This window comes from Lissotriton helveticus, chromosome 1_1 (assembly GCF_964261635.1).
Source record: "Lissotriton helveticus chromosome 1_1, aLisHel1.1, whole genome shotgun sequence".
NCBI lineage: Eukaryota > Metazoa > Chordata > Amphibia > Caudata > Salamandridae > Lissotriton > Lissotriton helveticus.
In genome coordinates, this window is record NC_136057.1 from 1284694093 (window position 1) to 1284720781 (window position 26689).

The 26689-nt window shown below is 43.1% G+C and overlaps 1 protein-coding gene across 5 annotated transcripts in view; it reads right to left on the reverse strand.

The window, feature by feature from the left end:
• CADPS2 (calcium dependent secretion activator 2) overlaps positions 1 to 26689 on the reverse strand; it is a 2489915-nt gene that overhangs the window by 2240402 nt on the left and 222824 nt on the right. The gene's annotated exons all lie outside the window — the stretch shown is intronic.

Here is a 26689-nt window from a genome sequence, read left to right on the forward strand (position 1 = left end):
GGGATCGGTTCTACATGGACAAATGCATGCCTATGGGTTGTTCTATTTCTTGCGCCTACTTTGAAATGTTTAGTTCATTTCTTGAATGGGCCATGAGACAAGTGACGGGCCATCAAAGGGTCATGCATTACTTAGATGATTTCCTCTTCCTCGGTACGGCGGGTTCTCAGGAGTGCGCACTGGCATTGCAGGAATTTTGCGTGCTTATGCGGGCTTTTGGGGTCCCGCTTGCGCCTGGGAAGACGGTGGGCCCGACCACCTGCTTGGAATTTCTGGGCATCGAGATTGACTCAATGGAGAGATGTTTTAGACTACCTAAGGACAAGGTGTGCAAATTCAAGACATCGCTACAGTTATGCCTCCGGAAGGAGAAGGTCACTTTGCAGCAATTACAGGAGGTGGTAGGGCAACTGAATTTTGCACTAAGAATCATCCCAATGGCTCGCCCCTTCTCTCGCTCCATCGCGCACGCGATGAAGGGGCTGAAGGAAAAGCACCACCGCACGCGCCTATCGTCTGAAATTCGCCAGGATATGCTTATTTGGATGGCATTCCTGGAGGATTTTAACGGTAGGGTGGTCTGGCCCGACCCGCTCACGACATCGGCGGAGTTGGGACTATGGACTGATGCGGCCGGTAGTGTGGGCTTTGGTGCCATACTAGGGAATAGGTGGGTCGCTCAACAATGGCCAGAAGAATGGAACACATGGGGTTTGCTCAGCAACATTGGCTTCCTGGAACTTTTTCCAATATGGGTGGCACTGATGGTTTGGCCCGAACACCTATGTAACCAATCAGTGGTGTTTTGGTCAGATAACATGACAGTGGTGGAATGTATCAATCAGCAGGGGGCGCGGTGTCCTTTCATACTTCGTTTGATCAAAGAAATTGTTCTGCGGTGCCTTAAACTGAATGCCAATTTTAGAGCCAAACATGTCCCTGGTGTTTTAAACAATGCTGCTGACTCCCTTTCTCGCTTCAAAATGCAGGTTTTCAGGGAACATCTCCCCACAGCAGACCCCTCGCCAGCACACTTCCCAGCAGTACTTTGGCAGATTGGTGCCCCAGATTACAAGACCTCGTGGTCGCTAGCCTAGCCCCCAGGACCAAGACGGCGTACGAAGGGGCGTTTCTGTCTTATTGTTCTTTCTTGGGGCCACAGTGGGAAGTGCTTTGGGCGAAGGAGGATGGGTTTGCGGCCTATTTAGAATGGATGCACAAAGAGGGGCGCTCAGTAGCAGCGGCAACCAGACATAGGGCAGCAGTGTCATTCTTCGCTCAAGCTAGGGGCTTCCGGGATCCCACTAATACCTTTATGATACGCAAGGCTTTAAGGGGATGGCGCCGTATTCAGGGACACCAGAAGGATAAGAGGAAGCCCATGGGGTTGGCCCGGCTAACAGCCTTACTGGGCATGCTGGAGATTGTCTGTAACTCGGAGTGGGAAGTGCTTCTTTTTAGGGCGGCATTCTCCCTGGCATTTTATGGGGCACTGAGAATTAGTGAACTTGTGGCAGGATCCAAGTCTGACATACTAGGTGGCTTGCAGAAGGCTGGGGTAACGATAAGGGGTGACACCATGTGGGTGATTATCCAGAAATCAAAGACCGATCAAGAAGCTAGGGGTCACACCATAGTTCTGCAACGGGCCCCCGCCAACCCGTGCTGCCCGGTGAGGCACGTAGAATCACTCATGGGACTATTGGTCGGTTCAGCGGGCAGGGCGTTGCTCTGTCACGCCGACGGGAGCCCCTTGACCAGGTATCAATTCAGGAGAGTGTTCGAAATAGGGGTCACAAAAGCGGGTCTTGATCCTAGAGATTTTGGATCTCATTCCTTCAGGATTGGGGCAGCAACTGAGGCGGTGGCGGGGGGCCTCCCAGTGGAAAGAGTGAAGACAATTGGGAGGTGGTCGTCAGACTGCTATAAACGTTATGTTCGGATTGACATGCTATGATTACCTGTCACTCACGCTTGGTCTCTTTCCGCTCTCTTACAGTTTCTCAGACCTGTTACGCAGGGGAGGAATTTGTCGTCGGGCACCGCCAATATTCATCGGCATGGAGCGGCGAACAGGAAACAACAAAGAACAATGTCTGGATTGTCGGTCATTCATATGTGAAGCGAGCGGAATGTGTCTTCCTGTCAGGTGACAAGAAGGAAAGGGCGGCACAATTAGGGTTGAATATCACGTTTTTTGGCAGAGGAGGGTTGTGTCTTCACGAGTTTAGGGGATTCTTCCAAGGGCTGTTAGCACGCCAGCGGGCTCCACCGTCAGTGGTGATACTTCACCTTGGGGAGAACGATTTGGCAACACTGGGCAGGCGCATCTTGATTGAGGAGATTATCTCAACAGCGGGTTGGATAGCTAGGACCTGCCCCGGGTGCACACTAGTATGGTCACAACTAATACCTCGACTTCAGTGGCGGGGGGGTCATTCGGTCAGGGCGTTGAATCACTCGGTAAAGAGGATCAACACACGGTTGGATAGGTTGTTTCGAACCCCCGTGTTACAGTCAATACCTCATGGGTGCATCTGGGGTCAAAAGTATTACTTGAAGGACGGGGTGCATCTGACAGAGGAGGGTAATGTCCTATGGGCTGACAATATCTGGGCTTGGCTGGAGGGCTGGGGTAGGAGGAGTGTGTCCTTAGGCAGGGGCTAGAGGGGAGGCCAGATCGTCGGTTAACAATACTGGCCTGTGGCGGTAAGGTCATTATCGGTGAGCACATATTTGAGGTCTGAGGGGGCGGGCATCATCCTATGGAGGTTCCCGCCCGGGGGGAGGGGCCTGCGGGCCACTCCCAGTACTCCAGGGGCAAGGTAATATGCAAAGGAGCGCGGGTAGGAGTAGTTCACGCTTTCCTTAGGCTGGTAGCCACCCCGCGCGCGTGGACTCATGACGCCACCGGCGCAGAGTAAGGGCCCTCCTTTAGTGGGTAAATGGAGTTTGGGGCGTAGACCGGGCAATTCCCGGGGTAACACTGCGCATGCGCACTTCTATGGGGGAGGCGCAGCTTGTAGGACCTGACACCGGTAGTGACCCTGCCATATGGCCAGAAATGTACAAAAATCAAGGTAGGATGTTTAGTTTAAGCTAGGAAAAACTTGTATTAGAGTTTTGTTAAGGTCAGGCTCTCAAACTTGTTGATAACGATTGTATAACTGAATATCCTGCTGATTTTTTGTATTCATTGTTGATTATGCAATTAAAACCTTTTTTAATTTCATACTTTAATAAATACGGCCGGGCGACTAGCGCCCGCCTTCCAAAAAGTAAAACACGTCTCGTGTCCACGTTCCTGGGTGTTGGGTGCCGGATTGGGGGGGAGGCGGCAGCTAGTCGCTGACCATGTGAAAAGGGGGGGCCCTCGGCCCCCCCGCACGCATGGCGGCGCGGCGACCGCCTCACCTCCTCTCCCCTCGGGTCCTTCGACGGTGGGGGCGTGCCCCGGGGGCGCGGCCCACCGCCGATTGGCCGGCGCCCCTCCTGACCCGGATTCAATGGACTGGTTCCGGGTCGGGGGGGGCGGGCGTTAGGAGGGGCCACCCGGCCCCTCGGGAATAAGAGGTAGGGAGCGCCCAGGAGACCCCCTTGTCCCTGGACGCTCCCTTGCTGAACGTTGTGCCCCGCGTTCGGGGCTTCTTTGTTTCCCACCCACCATCCCTTGGTACAAAGTTTAAGCAGCGTTATGTCCGGTTTAATGGTAAGTTTCAAATGTATGGACCGCGGGAGAGAGTAGGCTGTTGTTGTATTTTGTGATCTGTTGTCAGGACTTTTTTCCCTTTGTAGAAAGTGATGTGTGAAGTGAACTGTATTTGAAGATATGTGTCTTTAGGCCTTTTTTCCCTTTGTAGATATACGTGGATATTGTGATTTTGAGTAACATGCGTGAACCGAATTGTAATTTTATGCCATGTGTCGTTAGGCCTTTTTTCCCCTTTAGCTATGCGTGGATACTGTTATTTATTAGCCAGTGTAGTTGTCCTTTAGAATTTTTTCCATAGGTCGTCGTATTTATTAGGTATGGGGCATGCGGTAAGGTCATTATCGGTGAGCACATATTTGAGGTCTGAGGGGGCGGGCATCATCCTATGGAGGTTCCCGCCCGGGGGGAGGGGCCTGCGGGCCACTCCCAGTACTCCAGGGGCAAGGTAATATGCAAAGGAGCTTTCCTTAGGCTGGTAGCCACCCCGCGCGCGTGGACTCATGACGCCACCGGCGCAGAGTAAGGGCCCTCCTTTAGTGGGTAAATGGAGTTTGGGGCGTAGACCGGGCAATTCCCGGGGTAACACTGCGCATGCGCACTTCTATGGGGGAGGCGCAGCTTGTAGGACCTGACACCGGTAGTGACCCTGCCATATGGCCAGAAATGTACAAAAATCAAGGTAGGATGTTTAGTTTAAGCTAGGAAAAACTTGTATTAGAGTTTTGTTAAGGTCAGGCTCTCAAACTTGTTGATAACGATTGTATAACTGAATATCCTGCTGATTTTTTGTATTCATTGTTGATTATGCAATTAAAACCTTTTTTAATTTCATACTTTAATAAATACGGCCGGGCGACTAGCGCCCGCCTTCCAAAAAGTAAAACACGTCTCGTGTCCACGTTCCTGGGTGTTGGGTGCCGGATTGGGGGGGAGGCGGCAGCTAGTCGCTGACCATGTGATGGAGGCTTCAGTTCCTACCGTGGGCGTTGCCCAGCTCGTGAAGCAATTGGTCACGCATCTTGCGCAGTCACTGCGTTTCTGCAAATGGAGCTCCACTGCAATGCAGATTTTTTTTTTTAGTACTTGTGTTTTGATAATAATAAACTGTTCCTCCTTGGCAAATGGTGCAGCGTAGATTGGCCTATGCGTTCACCCAGCCTTCTATAAGGACACGCTTCCATTTTTAATTTGGAATATGTGTCACTGCAGTGTATGTCCGATGTAGAGCCATGAAGCACCTACTTCCATATGTCTGCAGAGAAATGTGCCTACCTGAGTAGTTACATGCTGTTAATTGCACCATGTCTTTTAAGCGAGCAGCGTCGAACCAACATAGTGATATTTGTTTTCTTCGCAGAGCTGCTGGTCCCGCCCTGATATCCAGAGGCGTTAGCCCCTGCATCCTAATTGAAACTCTGCAGAAAGACATGGGCATTACCAGTGATCTGTCCAGCTGCACACAGTACCAGTTTAAAAACTTCTTCAGAACGTCTTCCCCGCTGCCCAGCCTCACGCAAGTTCTAATTGGTTTATTATTCATGTTATTTCAGCTTCAGTTTTATAGATGGGATAAACTTGAGGGTGGGCAGTCAACAACTAATCGACGTTTGTCTATTTTTATATACTGTCTTATTTACGCAATTTTACCTGGGATTCGCCGCTGGCCTCAAAATTCTGGGAAGATTCATAGTAGGATACGAATACACCAACCACCTATGTATTATTTCTGTAAGGAAAACAACCCATAACTGCCCTGGCATAAAAAAAGGGGACTACATACACATCAGCAACTGGTGACACTGCTAATGCCAAACCCCCCTCAAGTACCCTCCCCCCTTCCTTTGTCAAACAAAAGGTCAAGTTTGTGCCCCTTCCCTGGAGTGAAGTATCCCACCCGCTTTCTGCATAACAAAAGGCAGGCATGGGAAATGGCGGGATTGGGTTTGACATGACCCGTCAATCGCATACCTGCAACCTCTCCAGTTAGCACTCTCCGTTATGCTTACACTCTTTAATGCACCCATCCCTACCCAATTATTGGCACTGGGAAGCACATCATCCCATTGACCTTTGGTCTTAATAGCCATGAAAACTTCTTGCCCTCGAATGCACACAAAATAACTAGGGACATGGATTAGTAATTGTATGCCCTGAATCTCCTATAGTACAGGAGGTGTGTAATTTTATCACAGGTGACTACTGATGTCACAACTAGATGAATACTTAAAGTATAGCCACATTTGAAATGGAGTTGCAGGCATGTATATATCAGATTGGTCTTCCTGCTTAATGGCTTTCAACAGTCACATTAGTGCAGGCTATTCGCCACAATTAAATACAAAGCTAAGATTCGCCAAGTCCTAAAAACACCACAATTTACTAGGTAGTATTGAGCATTATTTGGCAGACAAAACAACAAATAATTGTATACCTATAACACTTTGCAGCCCCCTAAATTGCCACTGATGTCGAAGCAGACATTTTCTCTATCACCTCTAGAGACATTCGTTTTTTGCCTCTGGATCACTGCCATTAAAGATCTGGAAAGTGGGGACTTGACAGCAGAATGCTGATGAGTAATGTGCACTCTGCGCTCTCTGAAATATTAATATAGTTGTAGGGCAATGGGGTCGAAAAATGTGCATCAAGTTTTATGCACTCTTTTTACTTTTGTAGCTGGGGAAGCTCATAAGACGTCTGGCGCAAAATGGTGAACAAGGAGACCAGATATGCCCATGACAAACATTGGCTGCTGCAGCATCCAATGCGGAAACCAAATATGAGAGCGATACTACTGGACTGGCTGTTTGAGGTTTATTTTTGGGCTTCATTACACAGTACTAGCAGGCCTGGTTTTCATCCCGATTGTAAAAGGGGTTCTTGTATACTTTATACATCTCACTAGCGCATAAACTCGTGTGCTCTACAGAGACATCTAGTGGCACAAAAACAGTGTCAATTTAAAAGACGAGTAAGAGGAGGGGTGCTTGGAGGAACTTTCTTAATTGATACTGTAGAAGTACTAAAAAGTATTTAATAACTGGTTTGGCCAGTTGTTTGATAAGGTAGTGTTAAAGGAAGAGTGGAGCTGACATCGCATTCTAGAAAATGGGCGCCAGGGTAGGGAACCTGAGCCTCTGAAGACCACGCTTTCAAAATTCAACCTGGAATGGATGGGCAGCCATACTGGATTGAGAGGAGTAGACTATTTTAAACCCCATCGTGCATGGCATTGTTAAAAAATCAATTCAAAATGAGCAAATCTAGCAGTAAGTAGACTAATTAAGAGTAGAAACAATCTAGAATGGATCTAGCCAAGAAGAGGGATTTGGTGGTATCAAATCCAGAGGTTGGATTTACAATATTGTATAATTGATAACAGAAGTGTAAGCAGGAAGGTAATCAAAGGTTCAAAGTCAATTAAAGATTGTGTGGTTGTCACACTATTTTGGGCAAGTTGTTTTGTATTGCCTGTGAAAATGTAATTATATTATAAGTTAATATATATTGGTTTCAATTGTAGGCGTGTGAAGTTTACACTCTTCACAGGGACACATTCTACCTAGCTCAAAATTTCTTTGACAGGTTCATGGTCAGACAAAGTGATATCCACAAAAACATGCTTCAGCTTATTGGGATCTCTGCATTGTTCATTGCAGCCAAGCTTAAGGTAAGTCAAAGAGTTTACATATTCTGGTATTCAGTCACTCTAAAACTTTGACCATTAGTATTAGTTCGGAAGCCTCTGTGGAAAGTTGCATATGCACCACAGTGGTCGCTGCAGGGGACAGTTGAGCTATTTCTGAAATGGCAGTACATGAGTAAGTGTTCATACTAAACCAACTTACCCAATGTCTTCACAACACCCTAAAAAACATCGCTACTTTAAACTGGGTTTTGTGAGTGCTTCTTCCAATGTTTTTATCAAGATAAAGGGACTCGTGGGACATTAAGATCCAGCATACTTGGTCCAGATCCGACTACAGTGGTGGGTCCCTTTTCCTATTTTGAGCAAGGGGAAATACTGGGTGTACACAAGAACCTTTCATGGATTGCCTTGACCGGGTAGCCCATCAACCACTGGGTTGCCAGTTATTAGGGATGGTCACCCCACCCTATTTTGGATGGAATGTGATGTTCACCTGGGGGGATCATTCCTCATTTTCCCAACCCAGGACTGCTCTGCAATAGATGGAGAGGCGAGTGAGTTAGGCCACGTAAGTCTTAATCAGCAGCTGATTTGAGTAGGTGTGCACCCAGAGAGGTCCTGGGTAGGGCCCTCAATCCTAGTGAACATGGGATTGAGTAGTAGGGCCTTGGTAGGGTCCTCAGTTTACTGCAGTGAACAGAGCCTTTTTCAACCATTTTTAGGTCGAGCCTGGGCAGCACATGCGCTGTTCTGTGAGGCATTCCGTATTGAGGTAGAGACTCAAAGCTCTTCCCACGCTCCACCTATATTTTTCATTGGCTTGTCATTGTCCACTGTAACCTGTGGCTGTTCATTGGTCAATAGGCTGAGTAGTCCTCCTTAGTAATGCTGTGTCTTATTTATTGCTTTCTCCTGCTTGCTTTTGCAGGCAGGACACACTGTTTCCTAACGTTTTCTGCTTATTATAGCACGAGTGCCAAGTGCATTGGAAATGCAATATGTCTTGCATGTGCAAGAGTTGGAGCTATTTGCATTGTAAATGACAATGCTTTTTATTCATCTGTTTTGAAAACACATAAATAAAAAGCATTGTCATTTAAAATGCCAATAGCTCAAACTCTCGTAAATGCAAGACCTATTGCATTGCAAATGCGTGTATATACTGTAGTATATACTTATATATTAGTATATACTTATGTGTATGTACTTTGTAAGCTCTGGAGATCAGCCCTAGGACTTGTATGCTTCCGCTTAGGGACTTTTTTTCTGTTCAACTGCCTCTATTTGACTGTCTTAATAAAAAAGTACCACTAGAGGTCAGTAAAGTACCAGAATTGCTTTCTGTTGATGGACTTTTTAAAAAAAAAATTCTGACAACTGCTTCTATTTACCTGTCTTGAGAGAAAACAACCAGCAGAGGTCAGTAAAATACCAGAATTACTTTAGCATTCTCTAGTTTCTAGTCCATAAAAATTGTGTTCACAAGCTCCCGTAGACAATCTTTTTTCCAAATCTTGTATTTTCAGTGATATGACCACGAAGGCCCAGATTTTATATTAAAAACAGACCTTTAGACTATGCCATTTCCCTCTGAAAGGCAATATTTCTCTTTATGTGTTCCCATACATGGTGTGTCACGCAATATGGTGCTTACTTTCCACTATGTATGGGCGAATTTTGCGGATTCGGGTTCGCGAATTCGCACGAAATGGCAAAAAATCCACGAGTTCGCGGATTTTCCCGCAAACTCGCAGATTTTTTTGCCATTTGCGACACGTGTGTCTGTAACTTTGCCACCGCGCCGAAGGGCGCCGAGGTCCCTCGAGTGAGCTGTCCATCATAGTGAGGAAAGGGCGGGAAGACGTTGCATACCATAGTGTGTGTGTGTGTGGTGGGGCCAAACAGGTGGGGCTTCTATGCAAGTACACATGCCTCTTGTTTATAAAGGGTCAGAGACCGATCACAGGAGAGCACCAGATGAGGAGAAAGCAGCCTCCTGTTCACAGGAAGTACAAGGGGATTGCGCTCGAGAAACTCGTGGATGCAGACCTCCATCAAGGATTACATCTAATTGTAGGCGGTAGATATGGGGAGGAAGCACACCTGCCTAGCCTCGACCGTGCTCACTAGTTGTTTGGGCGCCAAGGTCCCTCGAGTGAGCTGTCCATCATCGTGAGGAAAGGGCGGGAAGACGTTGCATACCATAGTGTGTGTGTGTGTGTGTGTGTGTGTGTGTGTGTGTGTGTGTGTGTGGTGGGGCCAAACGGGTGGGGCTTCTATGCAAGTACACATGCCTCTTGTTTATAAAGGGTCAGAGACCGATCACAGGAGAGCACCAGATGAGGAGAAAGCAGCCTCCTGTTCACAGGAAGTACAAGGGGATTGCGCTCGAGAAACTCGTGGATGCAGACCTCCATCAAGGATTACATCTAATTGTAGGCGGTAGATATGGGGAGGAAGCACACCTGCCTAGCCTCGACCGTGCTCACTAGTTGTTTGGGCGCCAAGGTCCCTCGAGTGAGCTGTCCATCATCGTGAGGAAAGGGCGGGAAGACGTTGCATACCATAGTGTGTGTGTGGTGTGTGTGTGTGGTGGGGCCAAACGGGTGGGGCTTCTATGCAAGTACACATGCCTCTTGTTTATAAAGGGTCAGAGACCGATCACAGGAGAGCACCAGATGAGGAAAAAGCAGCCTCCCGTTCAAAGGAAGTACAAGGGGATTGCGCTAGAGAAACTCGTGGATGCAGACCTCCATCAAGGATCACATCTATTTGTAGGTTGTAGAGATATGGGGAGGAAGCACACCTAGCCTCGACCGTGCTCACTAGTTGTTTGGGCTGGTTATAATGCGTGACTGAATTTGAGCTTCAACTCGGGCACCTGCTTTATTTATATCATTCTGTAAGTGCTTTCTGTTGAGGTTTAATTTTTGTGACAGGAGCATCGTGCCAGAATGAATCCTGCCTGCATTATCCACGAAGATGCTGAAAAAAAAAATCCACCCGCGAGCGAATTTGAGAATTATCAGCAATTTCGCGAGATTCGCGGATCGCGAAATTGCCGAAAATTAGCAAATTTTGCGAGCGGAACAGATTTTGCGCCCATACTTACTTTCCACCATGTTAAAGAACAGTAGATATTTCAGCACCCAGACTAATGTGCTGCATAGCTAAATACATATAAGGTCCCAAAAATATTAAATACAGAAGGATTCCAATCAATGGACATCAGTAATGAACTTTTAATGGATTGGTTTCTAATTACTTTATTGACAGAAAACTTGGCAGATGAAATGATGGAACGTTTACCTGCAACATGTGAAGTTATATACACAAATGGATTTATTACACAAATTTTACAAGACCTACTAAATGTATAAGAACAAATTATACAAATATTGTGGCATTGGGAAATACTAAAAAAAAATTGAACTTTTTAGGAATTTCATAACCTGTATATAACACTATACGTGCACAGCATTTGTTTACACACTTTAAATGCCACAATGCCAAACAAAATAGTAAAGGGTATATAGATTTTTTTACTTACATTGTTTTAAATGTTACTAAAAAAGGTTTTATAATACTTGCTCAAACCCATCCTTGCACTTTCTCTTCTGTGGTCTCCCACCCACCCTTAACCCTATCATCCCCTTACTTATAAACGGCATACCTATTTCATTCACTTACAAGTTTAAAAACCTACATGCTCTACCTTGATCCTAAAAAAAACTTATTCTTCCAATTATATAGAAGTATTATATTACAAAATACTGTCAACATTTTATTACAGTAAAAACAAAAAATATATATATTTTGTGAATTTAAAAATACAATAAAAATGTTTGCTGTGTTAATATATTTTTTCTAAAATCTAAAATATCAGCTGTATTCTATAACACTACGTTTTCATCTCATAAAAATCACATTATATTAATAATTTATAATAGGGACTACACCACTAAACTCATCAATATGGCGAGACCGATTGGATTTGCCAATGCTTGTTTTTAATGGTATTAGTGTAAAAATATATAGGTTTTCGATATTTGTATACTTACAATTATGAGTATAGGGAAACAGCCTTTTTTTAATCAATATTTTTGACAATATTTCTGTATCTCAATATTGTTGTAATCAATAGTGTTCCATGATCCGTTCTCTTGCCCATTAATTGAACCTTTATGTAACCAAGTTTTGACTCCTGTACTTCGACAGGAGAACCCGAGACAATACAAGATTGCCCTGCTGTACTGAATTTTATTGCAAAGGCATTCATTATTAGAAAAAGACAAGGTTTCATAATTCCTTAACTCTTTGAAAGTATAATCATTTTTATTCTAAACGTCAAATGGTCTTACATTAAGTGTATAATATGTTTTAAAAGTTTTATTGTATGACGTTATGATTAGTGGTTTTATGCCGAATAACGTTATGATGAATTGAAAAGTATAGGTTGAAAAGAATCATCATTTACCAAGCTACCTAAATACAACTCGTTCAAGTTTGATTTCACACTGCTAATCCAGTCGTACGCCCCAAACAAGAATACACATCTAAAGAAACAAACAAAAGCCCTGAAAAGAAGGAAGACACTAAACTAAATAGATCCGAGTGTAGCAGGTTGTTGCTTGGCTGAGGAAGTGTATGCTCTGGTCACTTCCAAGTCTCTGCTCCATGCAATGACCCCCTTGATTTCATGAGGCACCTCACCAATTTGCTCAAATATGCAGTGACATCTTTCAAATGTATACACTGCGTGGGTTGATTATGTGTTTGCATAACAATAGGCAGTTTAAAAAATGGGTGCAATTTTTGGAAGATAATCATTTGCAAGTCCTTCTGTAACACATTCACTGAGCAGTACACAAATTGTTTTCCACATGCACAGAAACACTAGGCTATAGATAGTTTTTCCAGTTTTGCTTTTAATGGTGCAGCCAATGCAATGTCTAATATCTGAAGCATTCTTTCCCACCTAAACATAAAAGGCGCCCAAGGCCATAGCTTAGTCAATAATATTAGAGGGGTGTGAGTAAGATTCCTCAACAAGCGACGCATAGTCCCCAACTAAAAAAGGCATGTGGTGGGCTAACGCATGAATTGCGTTGACTTAGTTAGGGAAATTAATGTGGTATTTCGGGAAATTAAGGAATATTATTGGGATGAATAGGATGGACCTCTGGCAAAACAACTGCACACACCCCTGAGGATCCACATGCTACAAAGCCCTGTTGTAAAATAAACAAATGTTAGACAATACAATGAGCCAAGCCCATGACATTGTGCTTGGATTACAAAATGGCACAATGCAATGTCACCTTCACATGGAATACGATAGTGCATTTGCATAAAAGGCATGACATTCTACCGATTATGTACGATGCGATGTGCTTGGATAGAGTCATTGATTGGTGCGATTTGTCAAACTGGGTTCTTCAAAGCAGGACTTGTCAACACATTTTATGGCATTGATGGGATTGAGTAGTGTGGTTTATGAATCAAACTTAAAAAGAAAAGCAACAAGTGCAAATACCACTTATCTCGGACTCCTTCACCCTACCATACCACTCCCCCTTTAAAGAAGCTAGGAACAGAACTAGGATTCAGTGCAAACTGGTATCCGTCATAGTTGTATTTGCAGACATGATAGAGGACTGCTCCCTTGCCTGAACTGTGTATGGGCAAGCAACATTCAGGATCACAGTTTGATGATGGCCAGTCAGTCAGCAAAGAGAAACAGTGAAATAGTGGATGTTAGTATGTGATTGTCGACCCTATTGTCCACTCTAGTCTCATTCCTCAAAAGGGAAATGTAACACATGGAATACAAAGAAAGCTGCCTTCGCATTAGACGTTCAAAACAATGGCAGTAGTGATCCTTCAAAACTGCACAGTACAACATCCCAAAATTCCTATGAGCCTTGTGCCTACTCTTAGGCTTTCGACTGCCACAAAACTCAACAATAAATCAAAACTCCTTTTGGTAGGAGGGCGACATCTCTGTTCATTTCATGTCTTTCCTTATGTTGGGAATTGTTTATCAAAATGTTGTTCATTATATTCCGATTTGAATCAGAAGCAGGTACTTGCGTTTGACAAACATGTTAATCTACTGACTTGTTTTTAATGGACTGAGATTGCTGAGAACCAAATTGATGATATTACAGAGATTAGTTGTAAAAAAATGCTTTTTTGCCCTGATGAAGTCCCTACAAGGGATGAAACATGTTGGCTGGGTCTGCTAAAAAATAATTAAAAACTGGATTATAATAAAGAACATTTTGAAAAAAATTCCAACGCTTGAAGAATAATTACCAACAGAAGGAAAGACTGTACTTATGAACTCTGGATCGACGTGATTTCCCCTATATACAAAAATCATTGATATATGAACATATGTACATATAGTATGTTGCCCTCCTACCAATAATGACTTTTGGTTTATTATGCATTCGTCCTGGTCTAGCAACAGGTGACAGGCTAATGGGTGAGAGAAAGGTGGAGCAGCCACAGCAGGTTTTTTAACCAACCCAAGTCCAGCAGCAGACTATGCTTGGGTGGGGGAGGGGGTGCTCAGGGAGACCTGGCCGAGCACCAAGAGCACAAACTATGCTGGGGGTCTGCAAAAGCTTTCAGAGGCTAACCGAGTAATAAGCATTATAAATTCTGTTTGTTCAAAATCTTGAAATGGAAGGTAACGTTTCCAAATACCTGGTAGAATGTAATAAGATATGACACCCAAACCTCGGGGGATAATATGGGAAGGTTTAACACTATTGCAATTTTCTAAAAAAGCCCTACGCTCTTAAAGGTTACTTTTGAAAAATTACTGTACTTTCAATAAGTATCAAGCAAGCGTGATCATCACCTGATTCACTAGTTTTGTTTTAAAACGATGCAATTTTCAGCACAATTTATAAAAAGCTATTAGTGATAGAGGGAATGCATAAAATGCAAAGTAAAGAGGTCTATCATTTACCTTGTCATCTGGCTACATGTATACAATTTGCTTTCTTTCCTGCCCCTTCAAATTAGAGTATATGAAGTATCTGAGAATGTTCTTGGAAGGTGCAGGTTGCTAAAAAGATTTATAATATATCGCAGGCAGTGTAGGTGGCCCAGAGACACCTTGCAGGCTTATACAGAAGACTGGCTGCAATAATCTTACATTTATGGCTTCAAACAGCCTTAATGCAATCCATTTTGCCTCCAAATATCAGCTTTTCGGTTTCTGTAAATTCACATATTTTGCTGTCATACACATTTTTTTTATTTTGCCAAAGTAAACTCAAAGTAACTTCATTCTAAACAACAGGTTCTCGTTTTTAAATAAAAACAAAATTGCCCTGAAATACCAGTTTTGCACCTTTTGTAAATACATGATGTTGGGCCACAAGCAACATCATTTTCATCTCTTCCTTGCCGCCGACCCCCCCTCCTCCCCCAGTCAATATTCTGGGGACCACCCCCAACTGTAGTATGTCTTTTTACCAATACATTTGTTTGAACATTCAATCCTAGTTAGTATTTTGAAGAGAAAGGCGGGTTGGCAGTGCTCTCGGAGATAATTCCTCAAGCCTACCCATTTTTGTGACTTAAACAATGGTTGATAGATTGTTAGGGTCTTATATCATCTGAGGTTCATGGTGGCCCATAAAAGGAGGGCAAGCTCTGCAATTAGCCTATCTCCTTCTTTTGGAAGGTAGAGGGCAATGTACATAGACAACAATTTCCTCCTGAATTTGATACTGGTTGGTATTGAAGGCCAGTGTCCTGTAGCAGTTGAATTTTTTTTAGGGGTAAATAATTTTTAGAATCAATTGTCAAAGCTGAACAATTATTCGGCAGTGGTTCTGTAGAGATATGGTGTACCCTTCTGGATAAGTTCAGTAGATTCGAAGGGAAGAAACCTGGACCCATAGCAGAAAATCTGGCATCTCTTGTTTAGGGCTCAGAGTTGGCCACACTTCAGAATTATAAATCAAATAAGAAATTCAGCCTAAGGTCAAAATAAATCTGCTCATTGAGCACATATCCCAATGCAAGAAGGGAAGCTTACACACAGCAACTCTAACACCCGTCCTAGTTCCAGTGAAAATATGTCCTCTTAAACCTTGTGCAGCTTTCGCACGGCTCGTTTAGGGAGCACTGCTTACTATGAATCTTGTTCGAGGCAGCTTGCTTCTGACAGTTCACATTAATGAGTGTTGAGCGAAAACAGCGAAAACACAGTTAATGCCCAGTAAATAACAACACATTGGTGCTTTTCTGTGGTCAGAGCCACTGTAATAGCTGCCAAATAACTTCCCTATCAGAGATGGCAAATTTAGCCAGTCATGGGTATTTAGCATAACATAAAATTATATTCTAGTGCTTTAAGTCTTACTTTTAGCAATGCCTGTACATATGGGCTCTAAAAACGTTGTCATCAAGAGTGTTATTCTTTAGCTATTCTACTTAAGGCTGATGGACTTTTTTGGGAAATCTGCTTCTCAACTTGACAACAGGCAATCAGTGTTTAATCCAAGGAACTACTTGTTAATCAAAAATGAAAAGCAAACTTTTGACCATGTTTAAATAATTAATTATTCACATTGGTAGTGGAATGGAATTAACCACCAACCATAGTGAAGCAGTCGTAACATAAAATAAACCCAAAGAATATTTTTCAATCACAGGAGCAGTGATTTCTTACAGGCCCGTCCCCCCTCCACGCCCCCAGCTCAGCTACTCTATTCTGCCATGACACAGATCATGGTAACACATGACACGGTCATGTGCTGTGTCCCCGAGTTCTATGGAGTTGGACTATTTGTATGCAGAGCAACGCATGTGCTAAGGCACCTAAATGTGGCAGTCTCATGGTGAGTGCTCGAGCCACCCGAACAGTTGCTGCCGCTCGGCAAGTGGGGAACCATTACTCACTGTAAACAATCTTCACGATTGCTGGTTTGAGTCAATTGACATCTTCTTCAGGTATGTCCCCTGTCAGAAGTGTGTAATGCCGCTTGTGGACAGATTCCCGTCATGGGCCACGGGTTCCAGATCGCAGGCCCGAGCTGGCTCTCCAATTGTGGCAGGCTATTGCTGCCAAAAATGTAGTTATGATAGGACTGCCACATGTTGTAACACTTTAAAGTATTTAATGCATGAATCCAGCAAATACCGATCCTTCTTACACCAGCCACAGGTCAACTGACAATCAAGGAATCACCTCAGTACAAGGGACTTAAAAGAGCCATGGCAAAATAGCATTCTTACCATTAAAGGCATAATACGGTTACATAAACATTACATTCATACTAAAACCTACCCACTACTACACTTTGTTTTTCAGGCAATAGCTCCGACCATGCCGAAGACACATTAAGCAATTTCAGGGCTTGATCAATAGTTCTATTTGGTGAGGTAAACTTCTAGGGCTAGCGAGTGGTCTTTTGTATCGGTCTGCCTGGGGGGGGGGGGGGGGCGCTTTATCACAGATTTACCTACTTCCAGGCTTCACAACTTTGCTCAGTGTGGCGAGAAAAATCCAAAAAGTGGTGCTTTGTCAACCACCTCATAGTGGGTGTTACTCTGAGGCAGGTCCCTTGGCATCAGAGGTCACAGAGAAGCTGCGGTATGGGACAGGGTGAACGCATGACTAGGCTTTAATCCCTTTACCCTCCTCTAACCCTCCCCATTCTCACCAGTGATGTGGTGGGCTCTTTATTTATTGCCAGACAGATAAACTCTTTGGAAACATAAAGATGAAATATTGCTTGCCAGAGATGAAGTGTACATATTAATTGCAAGACCGACACCTCTCAACTGCTCACAGATTTTGAAAAATGGCATAAAGAAGGAACTCATGAATAAAAAAATGATCTCAAAATTGTACAAAACACTACATGCTGTGGCCCAAACATGTAAGAGCCCAGGTCACCATCAATGGGAGAGGGACCAAAAGAAAGAGCTTATAGACAAGGAGTGATGAAAGATCTATGACCGGACCAGAATATCATACAAGGTAAAAGGTAAAAGGGAGAGAAACGCAACATACGCTCCGCACATATTGGACCCACCCACCTGACTGATTAGCAGCGGGGGACAAGTCAAAAACAAATTTATGCAGAATGAGATGTGGTGGGGCAGGCATTCTCAAATACCACACACTGGCACAGCCCTAATCTGAACAGACACAGGGATGAGGTCCTGAGAGAAGCCTGGATGCCCTTTGAGGTACAGATAGAGTTGAGGGAGGGGATTCTTCTGGGATTGTAATAGCAAGGATCTCATAAATGTTCATAAAGATCTAATAGAGGCAAGCAGGTCACTTTGGCAATTGGCTCAGCTATTCACGACAACCTAATCCTATAGGAACAGAAAATATTGCCTGCATTATGAGACTGATGGGCTTCTCTCTGGGATATCTCACCCATGGAACACAAACGTAATTCTCTTGAACTGGATGCCTCTTCTGGTGATACTTTCTAATTAGCACAGGGAAACGTATCTGTCCATGCTACCTTTGAGTCTCGTGGCGTATCCCTAAAGACCTGTGACAGCTTGTGCCACCAAGAAAAATCTGAGCTTTGCAAAAGCCAGGAGGATACCTCCTCTCATAGATAATTGCTTTTCTCATGCAGTCCCGGACTCACTGTTGTTTTTAATATCAGACGCCCTGGGGGTTCTGTGGTTGAAGTTGGGGGTAGTTGTTAGGCTATTTTGTCATTGAGGAGCTGATGCTGCCTTGCCAGCTAGATGGTTGTAGATAATAGCATGCGTTTCAGAAATTGCAAAGTAATAAAATCGGTTGAAACTAAACATGAATTTTACACTGCCTGCTTAACTATTTTCCCACTATTCTGTGCAAATAGAAAAGGCAGCCTGAGGTGTGACTTTTTTGGAAATGTCTCCGTTTAGACATCATGAATTTGCAATGAGCGGTCACCAAAAAAACTGCCATGAGGGTACCTGCTTTCACGGTGTCAGAGGCCACTTTAGCGCCTTCTCCATTACATTAAGAAAGGCCATTCCTCTAACAAGACAGACGATTGAACCTTGAAATTCTAAAGCTTATTAGGTTTTTATTCGGAAACCCTAATATCATAAAAAGCTTATTAACAATCATAACATAAAACATTTGTCTATTTGGCATTAGTTATTTACAATTTAAAGCGTCTTTTTTTAAATAACACTCCAATTGGAAATGATCATTTAAAAAAAATTTGTTAATATGAAAAGGTTTTTGGAAATTTTGTAATCAAATTTTTCTTGTAGTTTCAATATATTGTAAGTAAGTAAGACCACCCCATAAACAACATAACAAGCTTTGATGAGAGTTGCCAGTAGGAATTACTGGTATTTTGGGTTGAGGTCACTGTTCGACATGGCATCAATGGCGTGGGTTTCCCCTGTAGTTTCGGCCTTTGCCTCCTTTGTTTTGCTGTGTGTTGAATTTGTTTTGCTGGTCTATATTCTTTTGGCAATTTGCCACTACTGTTCAGTGCCAAAGTGCAAGTGTTCCCTCTGTAAATTATGGTTATGGATTGGCGATTCCATGATTGGCATATTTGATTTACTAGTCAGTCCCGAGTACAGTGCACTGAGTTTGCCTTGGGCCTGTAAATCAAAAGCTGCTAGTGGGCTTGCAGCACTGATATGGCACCCACATCAGCAGCCTCTAAAATGTAACTCAGACCTGCCACTGCGGTGTCTGTGCACAGTTTTGTACTGCTATGTCGACTTGGAAAGTGCAGTCACATGCCGAGCCCTAACCTTCCCTTTTCTTACATGTAAGTCACACTTAAGGTAGGCCCACGGTACCCCTGTGGGCAGGGTGCAGTGTATGTGAAAGGTAAGACATCCCTGATGTGTGTAGCATGCCCGGATAGTGAAATACTGCCAATTCCGTTTCTCACTATTGCAAGGCTATCTGTCCCATAAAATAGAATGGGGAGTTTGCTCATAACATCTTATGAGTATTACTGCCCATGGGAACAAGATAGGAAAATAAAGTTTGATATGCCTGAACTCAAAATGTTAAGATTCATCTTTCCAACCAGTTGTGTATTGCCTGTCTGGCTTTGGAGTGACAGGGACTGGGGATGTGCATTCTGTTCAGACAGCCATTTGGGGGCTTGAGGTGTGTCCAGCCTTTCCACGGTGAGTCTGGGCTGGGCTGAATAGACCCGGGCTGCATTCAGAGTAGGGGGAAGATTTCTTCCACACCTGAATAGGCCTGGTCTGCCAAGGACAATGCGGTCTCCACCTACTGCCAGGAAGCTGCACCAGAGAGGACTGGACAGGTTTTGGCTGGGCAAAGAGCTGCTCTGCCACAGAGAACAAAGGATTTTACTGTATGAAAAGAGGGGCAAAGACCCCAGACATTAAGACTACTTCTGGAAATCAAGAGGAACCTCTGCCAAAGAGAAGAGCTGGAAGGAACTGGAGGAGAAGTACTGCCCCTTTGCTGTGTGCTGTCTCGGGTTGGCCTGCAGTGGCTGTTTCTGCCAAGGAGAGGAACTGTGTGTGTATCCTGCTTGCAAAGTGTCTCCAAGGGCTGGAAGTGGAACTTGCCCTCTGTTCGAGAGGTCTCAGGAACAGGAAAGACCTCACCATCCTTCTGGGCACTGGGCACCGTCTCTGGTTCCAGTCACTGAGTCCGTCGCAGACTCAGTGTCTTGAAGGCACCGCAGAGAGCACAGACAGTCAACGAGCCACTGATTGCACCATGTCTTGTGGGCACCGTACTCCACGCCGCTTCGCTACATGCTGCACAGACATCACCAAATCCATCGCTTCCCGACTCAAACATCAACTGTCTCCGTTGCCGCACCGTGAGCTGCCAGCACAGTCTGACCCTGCAATGCAAGCCTTGGTCTCACCGACTCGGTCAACAAGCCGCTGCCTGCACCGAGCAGTGAGGACACAGTGTAAGGTTTGTACAAAGATAAGTTATTACAGTGAGAGAAATCAAGGTCGAAACTCAATTTAGGGGTAAAACATTTTAGAAAGAGTTTGAGTTGTGCGGGTGACCAAGTCAACAGAATTTCAGAATTAATTTTTGCTAATTGAAATGCCTCTGTCATGTTTCTAAAGAATGTTGAATATGGAGCGTTTTGATCAAAAGTCTCAATCTTTAACAAAAATCGTAATGAGCCTTCTTTAGCGTGAAGGAGGTTATAAGCCCATCTGATTATGTTAGCTACCGCTGTAGCATATGAGCTAGTGATCGAAAATTCTAGTCTTAGCGCTTGCACTGGTGTTGCTGCTGAGACTTTCAAGATTTTCTTTAGTATTTTTCCTTCTTTTTGATCCATGTAGGACCACTGTTTTAAAGCTATATATTCGGTGGCATACGATAAAACAGGAGGTATCTTTGCTCTGTACACTTTTAGTAGTGTGGAAAAATGCCTGTTCCCAGTGGCCGAATACAGTCTCAATAAGGCCCCAGCATGTAACTCGGATTTCATTTTTAGATGATTAATTTGCTTAATATTTTTCAGATTCTTTGAAAAAATCCTACCTAAATATGTGTATTCCTCGACCTCTTCTATATGTTCTCCGCCCAACCTCCAGCAGTACTTTACACCTTTTTTCTTCCCGGAGAATGAAACCACTTTTGTTTTATTTAGGTTGGGAATTAAAAAGTTATCTTTGGAGTATTTGTGTAGAATGTCGAGTAGTCTTTGTAATCCAAAGGGCGTCAAATCCAACATTACTATATCGTCAGCATATAGTAAAGCGTGTATGCTTTGTGTAGCGATCTTTGGGGGCAAACTGGAACCTTGTTGCAGATAAAGGGGTAGGTCGCTAAGGTACAGTGAAAATAAGATCAGTGCTAGAAGGCACCCTTGTTTGAGGCCGTTGGACGTGCGAATTGTATTAGTAAACCTTTTTCGCTCCCCATTTGAACTCGACACCATGTGTTATTGTGGAGATTAACAACAACCCGGAGCAATTGTTCGGGGATACACAACCTCCTCAGTTTGATCCACAGAGTCGGTCTGTCCACCCGATCGAAAGCAGTAGAGTAATCTATAAAGGCTGCATATATTGATTGTGATCTCCCCACTGTATATTTGTCAAGAATGGACTGAAGTATTGCTATATTATCAATGACGGAGTGGTTGGGTCGAAATCCTACCTGGAACATTGGTATAAGTCCCTGCGAAAATGCCCAAGATTTTAGACGATCTAATACTTCTGCAGCGAAAATTTTCCCAGTAGCATCCATCAGTGCTATTTGCCGATAGTTACTGGCAGTGTTTTTGTTCCCCTTTTTATATATTGGAATGATTGTACTTCCCTGCCAAGACTTCGGTATTTCTCCGGTTTCAAAGATGTGGTTAAAAAGGGGGGAAAGCATCTGGCTCCATTCCTTGGGGTCTGTTTGGAGGACCTTGATGGGAATTTGGTCGGGGCCTGAAGCACCAGTGCTTCTCGCTTTTCTGATATGGTTTGCAATGGAAATTGACGAGATCTTAGTGATTTTAGTGTTGTTCCTTTCCGCAGTAGTATCGCCGTCCTTCCTTTCAAGGTAAGATGGATTTGGTTTGTATAAATCTTGCAGGTATATTTCCCAGTCCTCAGGCGAGACTGGGATAGCTTCAAGTTTTTTCTTCGATCCAGTCATTTTAGCAATTAGAGACCAGTATTTTCGCTGATTATGGTCTTTAGCAGCTGTTTGGATATCAACCCAGTTACGGTCCTGCAGCAGTTTTTTATGCTTATTTTTCTCTCTTCGTATTTGGTTTTTTAGTTTGTTGATTTCTGCCTTAGTTGTTATAGAGAAATTCAAATGTTGTGCTCGAATGAGTCTATTAAGTTTTTTTGCAGCAGGCAAGTTCCGATTTTTATTTTTATTGATGGTTGTGCTTTTTCCATAACAGGCCTTTTGTGATTTATTTAGGAGTGCATTCTTGAGTTTATTGATTATATGTTCGAAATTCTTGATAAGATCCTCTGAGTGGATATTGGTAAGTAATTGAGTATGAGTGACCAGTGAAGTAATGTTGTCCAAAGTGGAAGAATTCCAAAAAATCCGCCTCTGGTTGATATTAACTTCAGTTGAAGATTTGTGAAATGTTGGTTGATTAGCGAAGGAGGTAAAGGGCATCCAGAGGGTAGTTAAATGTAAAAGAGCGTGGTCGCTCTCTTCTGTAAAGGAGGTATACAGGTACGTAACTGACTCCTTTGTATCCATCCCACAGATTAGATAGTCGAGAGTAGAAGAAGTTCCATTTCCCCGTCTGGTATATGATGCTGGTATATCACCTTCTGTATTGCCATTAAGTATTGTCCCATTTATACTTGGTAGAAATGATAGAAGCGACCTACCTCTCTTATCCGATTTGTTGCCCTTAGGGAATTTTGGGAAGGATGTTTCCAGAGATTCTTCTTTAGTTAAATTAGCCCATTTTTCAATTTCGCTATTTGAAATTTTTCCGTTCAGGTCGCCCATAATTAGATATGGCACATGGGAGCGATCATCAAGGATGTGGCTGATTGATTCCATTATCTCATCAAAAAGGGCATCGTGATTTTTGCCTGGTGGGGCATAAATGTTAAACAGCAGTATTGCATTACGGGGACCTGTGGGTTGTGTTGTCAATGCCACCTTAATACACTGCAAGTTTTCAGATTTTGTCTCAATATTTTCTTGAGACCATAGGTATTCCGCACTAAGTAAGATTGCCAGCCCACCCTTTGCGTGGCCCCGGTTGGATTTCTTTGCGGGGATGTCGTAGACGTAGTATCCTTTCTGGCAGAAGGTTTTTGTTGCCCAAGTTTCCTGGAGGCCCAGGATATCGGGATGATTTTTTATGGCGTCGGTCATTTTGTTAGTGGTTTTCCCGGCCATATTCCATGATGTGATGCTCAAGCCTTTACTAAACAGTATATTGTTGGTGGTTAAAGATTTTTTTACTGTTTAGTGTCTCCGATATCCAAGCCCAAGATTTTATTGATTTTTCGACATCGCTTCCTTCTGAATCATGACTCCATACTGTCCTTTCACCTTTGTTCACTTGGATTTTTAGGGTGTCATTTCCCAGAGCGTATGGTACAGACTCTTCCCGATTTATGAAGTTATTGTGCTGACTTTTGCTTTGAGTAGCAATATTAAATAGGCCATTGAATCCTTTATTATATGTGATTTTCCAAGGTTCTGATCTTGCAATAACATCGTAGCCGTTTTTATGTAATGTTTCCTTCTCTCTGAGAATTATCCCTGGGAGTACTGGTGACCAGAAAGATACCAGCGCTAATTTGTTATTTTCTTTTTTCGGGAAAGTCACCAGGTCTATTTCATTACTTGTGAGAGAATATAGGGAGGGTATTTGTTGAAGAAGATTAATTATTCTTCCTCGGTTCAGTGGCACATTGTCAGTGGGGAAGAGTTCTTCTATTATTAAATGCTTTGATGATGTTCCTACCCCAGGCGAAGATTTTCTGATGTCTTTTTCTCCTGCTCCATTAATTGTCGGCCCGGTGTTATGAATTGATGTAACCGGAAGATATACATCTGCTTTTGGATTCAAGGATTTCGTATTCAATGTAGTTTGATTTCTTGAAGGTACCTCGAGTTTGGAAGTATTAGGGTTTATTATAGCATTTTTTTCCTCTGCAATTTTTGTCGGAGTTGTTGGTTTTTGGAATTTAAGTTTGCGCACCTTTTTTGTGTGAACTCTTCTTAGTGGCTTCCTTCTCCTTTTATTCCCCTTAGCACTTAAGGTTCCATTTGTTTTTGAGGTCTCATCCTTGTGGTCTTCTTCTAGTTCATTTTGAATAGTTGTTGCCTGGGCATCACTGGTATACCCGGTTTGGTGTAAGTCTGATTTTTGTGTAGATTTTGAAAAAATAGAGTAGTGTTTGATAGTATTTTTCGGTTCTTCTCTGAAAAGCTTCTTAAGTGAGTAAGTAGTGAGTGAACTATTGTTTCTTCTTGATTCCTTTGTTTTTATTTCAAGTATTACTACTTCGGATGTTTGTGTGCTTGTGTCACATTTGATTGGAATCTGTGTATTTATAGTACAATTTGTTAATTGACCTTCCAGATTTAACGCTTTGTCGTATTCTTGTTGTTTTTTTTTTTGTTACTTTAGATAAGTCTTTTTTCCTTTTTTCATCTACTAAAAATTTAAGTATACCAGTTTGAACATCAAGAGTATCATCCGAGTTTGCTAAGATGTGACCTAGATGAGTAAGTACTGATTCCAGTATCTCCTGCAAGGAAAAAAGTGCTTTTGACATAGGTGTTGTTGGGTTTGCAAAATTTAGATTTGGGTAAAAGGGATCTGGGAAAGACTCATGTGCTGAAGGTTGATAAGGTGATTTTTCTGAGGAACTTATAATTAGATTTACTTGAGTTAACGGTAAATCCGATTTATCATTTGCTGACTTCGTGTTGTTGCACATAGATACTTCAAAACTGGTTTGGCTACCTAAAGATTTTGTCGGTTTTAGAGGTGTAGAGTGGGAAACCTCGTGATCCAATTTTTGTAATTCCTCAGTTACTGAGTTTTGCTTATGGTTACCTTCGGAATCTGAGTCACTTAAATTAGGTACGTGTTGTTGGTTTGGAGTAGGAGGCTGTTTTTCCTCCTTAAACTCCATGAGGTCAGAGTTATTTCCTGCTTCAGAATTGATGATAGATAGTTGTTTTTTCGGAGATAGAGCAGAAAAGTATTTACTAATTGCCGGGGTACTAGATATTTGGCCGTGCTTCAATGCTGTATCGGAGGATTTCCTAACTGCTTCCTCAGTGCCCATACGTCTCATAAATATTGTGCGTGATCGTAACTTTTTTAAAGCCATTGAAGATGTGTGGATATCCACTGGTGAAATGTGAAAATTGCTCTTGCTCCAGTAGATGAAGTTTTGAGATTGTCTTAAATGACTATAAAAAGTCTACTGGAGGTGTAGGTATGGAGTCTTAAAGAGCAATGGCTATTCCCAGTACCTATACCTGTGTCTGAGGCACAGTGGTACTATTGGAGTATAAGCAAGATCAGCCATATTTAGGGTTTTCCCTCACTCATGGCGCAAGGAGATCAATCACAATGTTACGTTTGGGTATTTTGCCAGTATCAACTTTCACATCAAGGTGGTCTCCAGGCAGATCCCCGCTTTGTACTCTCTGTCATGGGGGAGATCAGAATATCGAGCACCTCTTATTCGTATGCCCATATGCTAATGTAGTTACAGCACGGTCCATATATCTAGTCCCTATATATCGCAATTGTAAAATCATTACTGCAAAAGAACTGCTATTTGTATGTAAACAGCCTCCCAATGAATTTGTTTGCTATAATTTTTATAAATTTTTAAAACCGTTTTTGACATTATATTGATTTGTATAGAACATTGTTGTTATATATTTGTGGTCCTCAGTTGAGTACCAAATCAAATAAAACTTTTTGACTTTGACTTTGTGAGGACACAGCATGCTACAAAGCTTCCATCTCGCATCATAACCGCAATGGGTGCCCCAACCGACTCGCATCGGCGTGTTGGCCACAACAAGAAAGGTACTGTCCCAGAGTCCGATGCTTTAGCTGACCCGGACTGACACCGTTGGCTGGAATTGTTAGACTGGGTTGTGTTTAGTGTCGCGGTAACCCAGAAAGGAGCTACCGAGTTGGAGGAACTGTGTTTCCACGTTATTCCTGCACTTTAAAGGTTATTTAGCACAGTAACTATTTTTACAGTATTGTATGTTGGATTTTTGTCATTTTTGGTCTCTTTGATTTAAAGTTTTGCTTAGTTTTCAAACTGGTGTGGTGTCCATTTGTAGTGTTTTCACTGTGTTGCTGTATGCATGCACAAGCACTTTATAAACATTGCCTCGGAGATAAGCCTGTCTGCTCGTGCCAAGCTACCAAGGTGGTGAGCAGGGGGGTTATTTTAGAAGTGTATCCCCCTTACCCTGACTGGGAAGAAGGGTCCCTACTTGGACAAAGGTATGTACCTCTGTCAACTAGAGATCCCCATTTCTAACAGTCACTAATGTTGGTAAAAAACCAACCATATCCAAGCCTTAATTTCACACAGTAATACTTGAACAGAAGTGGACAGAGAGCAGGAAAACTATACCCCTTGAATGAAGATTAAAGGAAGCCCTCACTCACGGTTCCAAGGATTTGGAAACAGAAGCTTCCCCTGAAACCATGAATGTTTGACCTTGGAGGCTAGGAATGGGTGAAAATTTGGAGCGAGTATTCCGACAGACTAGGTCAGTTTGATCAGTCCCAGCAGTGCCTACTATTCTGCACACTAACTGCTGCAGATCCATAGTGCAGACATGTACAAAATATTCATTATAAGAATCCTGAAGACTC